Source organism: Paramormyrops kingsleyae, unplaced genomic scaffold (assembly GCF_048594095.1).
Source record: "Paramormyrops kingsleyae isolate MSU_618 unplaced genomic scaffold, PKINGS_0.4 ups29, whole genome shotgun sequence".
In the NCBI taxonomy this organism is placed as follows: Eukaryota; Metazoa; Chordata; class Actinopteri; order Osteoglossiformes; family Mormyridae; genus Paramormyrops; species Paramormyrops kingsleyae.
Genome location: NW_027325967.1, coordinates 775692 through 782445, shown reverse-complemented (window position 1 = coordinate 782445; position 6754 = coordinate 775692). Strand labels below are relative to the sequence as shown.

The following is a 6754-nucleotide window of genomic DNA, read 5'->3' as shown; positions in this document are numbered from 1 at the left end:
ATATTTTTATCACTATTATTTTTAAAAGAGTTGCTGATTTTGTAATACTGCTGCAGCATTCTCCACATGCTAATCACTGCCCCACATCGAATTGGCACTTTGATCAGCCATGAATCACTTCACTACCCCCTGTTGAATGTTGCTTCGTATGTTGTTAGATATCTCGTAGTAGTATTGCAGTATTTATTTAAATTGAAAATGCTTAAAACAGATCAATTTCTCACAAACACATCTATTCATGAGTGATTTAAACGGCAAGGATGAAAATGATTAGGATTAGCTCTTGCCAAAATAGGGCTTGTAAACTTTTGTGGTACTCAGAATTAACCCAAACAACTATGACTCTATAATCCTCTATAATCACTCTCACTCTGTCACACTTGAATCAAACTCCAGGCCTCGCATGTAATGAGCAAAATTTTCTTCTTTATTCAGCAATCCAGCATAGTGTTCCAACCACACTCGGGGACAATGCGCAATGCACCCCGCACCCAGAAATCAGCAGGTTAATATACTATAAGACGAATTCCCCTACAGTATATGGACTTCTAAGTCCTGATTGGTTACCAAACATCTGCAAACCAGGTTTCGAACATACAACAAACATAATACGCCACCTCTATTGGTCTACTTCAAGGATGTTCAGTTTCCAATCCTCGTTAGGCCTAGGCCTCCTATGAGTCCCACACATAATCCTGTCTATCCAGCCTAGGAAGGAGGGCAAAAACCCTAAACATTAGGGAAATTCCACTCCCAACCCAGCAAAAAGGTGCAACCCCCCCTTTGGTGTCCATGGCTGGCATGGCTCACAATGTTATCAGTAAGGGAAACCCCAACCCTATATTACCTAAATAAAGACTTCAGCGTAAACATATACAACCCTTATGGGTACATAACTTGCTTGTGTGTTCAAATGCTACCATACAACAAACTGCGTCTAGCATAGTATAGCAGCTACATTTCAAGGCTTCCTGCAGGTCCCCTTTCTCCCCCCGGCGATGTTCCCTTCAGCCCAGTTCTCCAAGATCTGTGGCCTGCAAAGCTGGTTCCGTGCAGGTGGCTGTGAGGCAAGGACACACGGCACCATCCCCAAAACAACAAAACCTGAGACACAAGAACAATCCCACAATGCCTCCCAACCCTGGCCTACCATCACTTTAAATTTCCCTTCCACACTTTGAAGTAATGTTAAACATATACTACATAATCCTGAAAAGGAGTGGTCACTAAAATTAAACAGCTCGCAGATCTTCACAATGCAAGAAATGCAAAGATGGAGAAAGCGAAGAACAGTTCACAGCCGGCTGGGCACATTGTCATCATCAAAGATTTTAAGCATGTTTATTTATATAGCACAATTCGGGCACAAGGCAATTCAAAGTGCTTTACAAAGACAAGGATACAATCAAATTAAAATGTCAAAATCACATTTCAAAGATAAGTAAAAGAAATAATAATGAAAATAAATAATTTTATTAATCAATTACAATGAACACATAATAATAAGAAAAAGCCAAAATAAATAAATAGCTAACTGAAAAGACGTCACATTTTAATGACAGAAAATGACTGGTGCTGCACTAGGAAACTCTGACCATGCAACAATTCATCTAATTCCAGCATACAGACAAAATCTGAAAACTGCTAAACCTGTTGTTACTAGAGTGAAACACTGAACATGTGGAGCAGTAGAGCAATTAAAATCATGCTTTGACTCAACAGACTGGAATGTTTTCAAAACTGCTACTAACAGCGTGGATGAATACACGGACACTGTAACATGGCACATAAGCTTCTGCGAGGACTCTCGCATTCCCAAAAAGTCTGTTGTCAGCTATAATAACGACGAACCATGGTTTACAACTGAACTCAGGCAGCTTCCTAAAACAAAAGATGAAGCTTACAGGAGTGGTGACAAAAACCTGTTCAAATTCTACTGCGGGTTTGAAAAGCCACATTCGCGCATCATACAGCCCTCACCTTTTCAATGGCCTTCTTCACACCTGGGTACCTTCACACCTCGCCCACACTATACCCAGCTCACCCCCCCCACGTCCAGCCACCTCCCCAGGAGAATCAACGACAGAGATGTAAACAAGATCTTCAGTAGCCAGAATACAAGGAAAGCTCCTGGTTCAGACTCTGTCTCCCCAGCCACTCTGAAGCACTGTGCAGATCAATAGTCACCTGTCTTCACAGATATTTTCAACCAGTCACTGAACCAGTCAGTGACTACAGACTGGTGGCTCTCACATCGGTGGTAATGAAGGCTTTTGAGAGACTTGTGCTGTCATACCTTAAAACCATCACAGACCTATCGCTTGACCCCAGGCTACAGTCTGCCTACAGAACCAACAGACCTGTGGACGATGCAGTTAACACTGGACTCCATTTCTTACTCCGACTTTTGGAGTGCCCTGAGACATATGTTAGGATTCTGTTTGTGGACTTTAGCTTTGCATTTAATACTATTCTATCGGAGCTAATGCGGAATGAACTCTCACAACTGTCCGTGCCTGATCCAAAATAACATGTTATAACCACGATGGCCCAGTTTTACGCTACAATCATTGAGTCCATCGTCACCTCCTCCATCACAGCCTGGTTTGGATCAGCCACTGAACGAGACAAGGCCAGACTGCAACACATCATCCACTCAGCAGAGCGAATAATCGGCAGTAACCTGCTTACCCTCCAGACACTTTACATCACCAGAACCAGGAAACGGGCATACAAAATCTTTGAGGACCCATCTCACCCTGCTCACCACATCTTTCAAGCCTTACCCTCCATGAGAAGACTCATGGCAATCAGAACCAAGACCCCCAAGAGCTTCTCCCCTCAGGTAGTCTCTCTCATTAACCAAACCAGTCTCTGAATGGACGTTCAATTAATCGTCAGCTGCAGTGAAATATCCACCAGCATAACCAGTGAACAACTGATAAACTTCCTCTATGATTATATTCTGCACTTTTGCACATTATGCACACATACTGCAAATTCTGTATACATATTGCACTCTTGCACATATAGTTGACTTGGCTGCTACTTAATAATGGCACCATTTAAGAGCCCTTTAAATTATTATACCATTTATATAGTTTATATTCATACTACAATGATTACTATGTACACACACATATATAAATATCATAATACCATCATTACTACCATTAATAAACTTAATTATCATATAATTATCATATTACCCAATTGCCAGTCTATTGTTTATTACCTTTCTGCATATGTCTTTGCTAAATGTGGGTAACTCTCGCCAGTGTGGGGAAGCAATAAAAAAGGCCAACAGAATGTTGGGTTATATCTCTAGGTGTGTGGAGTTTAAGTCAAGGGAGGTGATGATACACTCATATAATTCCTTGGTAAGACACCACCTAGAATACTGTGTGCAGGTTAGGTCACCATACCTCAAGAAGGACATTGCTGCCTTAGAAAAGGTGCAACGAAGAGCTACGAGAATGATTCCTGGTCTTAGAGGAATGTCTTATGAGGAGAGGTTAGCGGAACTCAATCTGTTTAGCCTTGAGCAAAGGAGACTAAGGGGGGATATGATTCAGGTCTATAAGATTCTAACGGGTCTGGATGCTCTTCAGCCAAATGACTATTTCAATATTAGTCTAAATACTAGAACTCGTGGCCATAAGTGGAAATTAGCGGGAGAAAAATTTGAGGAAGCACTTCTTTACACAGCGTGTAGTTAGAGTATGGAATAGTCTTCCTGCTAGTGTAGCGGAAGCTAAAACCCTGGGTTCCTTTAAATCAGAGCTAGATAAAATTTTAACAACTCTGAGCTATTAGTTAAGTTCTCCCCAAACGAGCTTGATGGGCCGAATGGCCTCCTCTCGTTTGTAAATTTCTTATGTTCTTATGTTCTTTGTAATGTCATGTAAAAGCACCACCAAGGCAAATTCCTTGTATGGAAACATATCTGGATTCCGATTCTACATCCTTCATCAGTACTAGAAAACTTCCATCCAGCGTTGCATTTCACTTTGACGCTGTCGCTTTTGAAACACTTTTCTGTGATCTAGCTCTTGTTTTGGTCGCCGACTATCATCCAACAAAAGGTTCATTTCAGCTCTCCTAATCTGACATAAACCACACTCACAAACACTTTTGGGTTACTGTGTCACCGGGAAGGGATGGACTCCAGTCGGGATGGGTTTCCAGCATTTCCTATCCTGGCTGTTCTCTTTAGGGACAAACACAGGAATGGAGTCTAGTGATCACACCGGAACTTGACTTACCTGAACGGAGATGTATGGAGCAGACTCTCATATGCGCAGGGATGCTCTGGAATGCAAGGTCTTTACGCCCCACCGCTATAAGCTACGCCATCCGACGCCATTTCGTCAACTCTTCCACTTTTGCTCTTGTCTTTTCCAATCCAGAAAAGAGAAGAAACCGAAGAGAGACCCGAGTCGATATGGGGCTGCCGCTTAGCGGGTCGCCGTTAGCCGGGCCTCCGTGACGCCCCCGCGCAGAGTAGAATGCCCAGGGGCGTCGCAGCCACCGGCGTCCTCCCTGTCCTCCTGTCCTCTCAAAAAACAGCAATCATTTAAACAAACATGAGGGAAAATTCAAAAGGCAAAGATGAAGTCATGCCTTACCTCAGCACAGCTGCCCACCGCACAAACGACAGCGTGTCACCTTACTTTAAAAAAAAAGAAAAATTGGGGCCGCGCACGGACAGGGCCCCTCCCTCACACCACATGCGGCTAATTAGTTGGCCATCCAGAGGCACTCAGTCTATTAGTCACCCATTCAGTCAGTCAGTTCTGCCTTTCAACAACAGGGGGCAGTAGAGGTGCACCGTTCCCGGAAGCACTGCAATACCGGGTCGATGCCTGGAGCAGATGGGGCAAGCCCCACTTCCGGCTCCCTGTTCCAAAAATCCGTTTAATATGTGGTCCCCTCCATGGGGGACGTATCAAAATAACCTTTTCATACCAAAACAAAATGTAAATCAGCTCAAATACATGAATAATAAATATTATGCTTGTACTACTTACATTAACACATAATCACAATCTATAAGGCTGAAACATTCCCACACTATGCAAATCATGCCAACACAGTACAATAAGACTTTCAAAGATAATATTACCCACACACTCACAGAGTGAAACTCTCCGACACAAGAAAAAAAACATAACTGATAACATCGGGCTGATATGGTAATAATTAAAATGTTAACAACTAAAATGATTTTTAACGATTAAAAAACGTCTGTGAGCCCACCAATAAGCGCACAAAACGAACTCTATTAGAATCAATGATCCTTAATGTTACCTGTAAGCTACAGTTGGTTGAAGGCTCATTATCATTACCCCAGTTCCCAATAGCGTAATTCGCGTTTTCTTTTAAAGCAACATTTCATAGCAAACTACTTAAATAAACAGGTCATTGAAAGATCAGAATTTAAGCCTTACCGTTCTATCCCAGGACTCTTCCAAAACTTCTGGCTGTGGCCCTGCACAAGGCAGCATGGGTCACGTGTTCCACAGCAACAATAACACTGGGCTGCCCACAGACGTGCCTGTCTGAAAATCGGCGTAGTGCACTCGGATATCGGCCGATGCGGATACATTAAAAAATGCTAAATATCGGCCCGATATATCGGTCGACCTCTAGTTGATAGACTTGTATTCTTAGCTAAAAACCTTGAGTTAGCAAAGCAAATAAAAAAATATATATTTAAGTTATGTTATGAACCAATCAGGGGGGTTGGTGTTGCAAAGCTGCTGTTTAAATGTGTTCAGCTTTTCTGTTTACAGGAATATGTTCTCTAATCTGTTTAGAAGATTTAATACAAAATATCTAAAAATTTTATTTCATTTTGTTTATTTCATATATTTAGCCATGATTATGATGACCAACACCAACACTGTTTTACTTTGGCACTTTGGCTAAGAAAAGTTGACTTAAAAGATTGTGAACCAAAATGCTTATAAGTTGTTTTATAAAAAATATATTTATTTTAAGTTATATTGTTGTAAATCAATCAGGGGGGTTGGTGTAAAGCTGCTGTTTTATTTAAAAATGTGTTCTGCTTTTGTGTTTACAGAAATGTTCGAATTTTGGAATAAAATATTAAGTAACCTTTTTGTCACTTGTAATGAAGCTTGCTTATTAGTGAAATTATTAATATGTAATTATTGGTAATTATTGACTTTAGCCTGGATTGATGGCTCTCAATATCGCAATATATATCGTTTGGAAAAAAATATCGCAATGTAATTTTTTTCCAATATCGTGCAGCCCTACTCTGCACAAGGGTCGGGCTAAAACGGCATCATACACCTTCCCAAAACACATAAAATCAGTAAGCTTGGGAATGAAATAGGTTAATCGCACAATAAACAGCACAACAGATCAAATAAAATGCTAATAAATGTTAATAATGTTAATATTGATGAATAAGTGCTACAGTGATCAACCAAAACAGTGCTCAATAAAATCTTTACGTGCCATTAAATAAAATCCATACCAAATAAAACACACACACAGAAAAACAAAGCACACTTACCTAAAACCCGAAGTGTCCTCTGTGTGCTTCAGGAAAGTGCATCACGTGAACCCTGTAGGATGGAGTGTCACCACCTAGACGTACCGGGGCAGCTTTCGCCTAGGATCAAGGCAGTTGGATGGATGTCAACTTACCTCTGGGGGTAGGTCGTTTAGATAGATGGCTGCTTCCTTCTGGGGGCTGGGGGTTTGGGTGAATGTCAGCTTA

At 41.3% G+C, this 6754-nt stretch overlaps 1 pseudogene; it reads right to left on the bottom strand.

Moving 5' to 3' along the window:
* Nucleotides 1-4820: 4820 nt before the first annotated feature.
* Nucleotides 4821-5067, bottom strand: LOC140584035 (U2 spliceosomal RNA; annotated as a pseudogene).
* Nucleotides 5068-6754: the final 1687 nt, after the last annotated feature.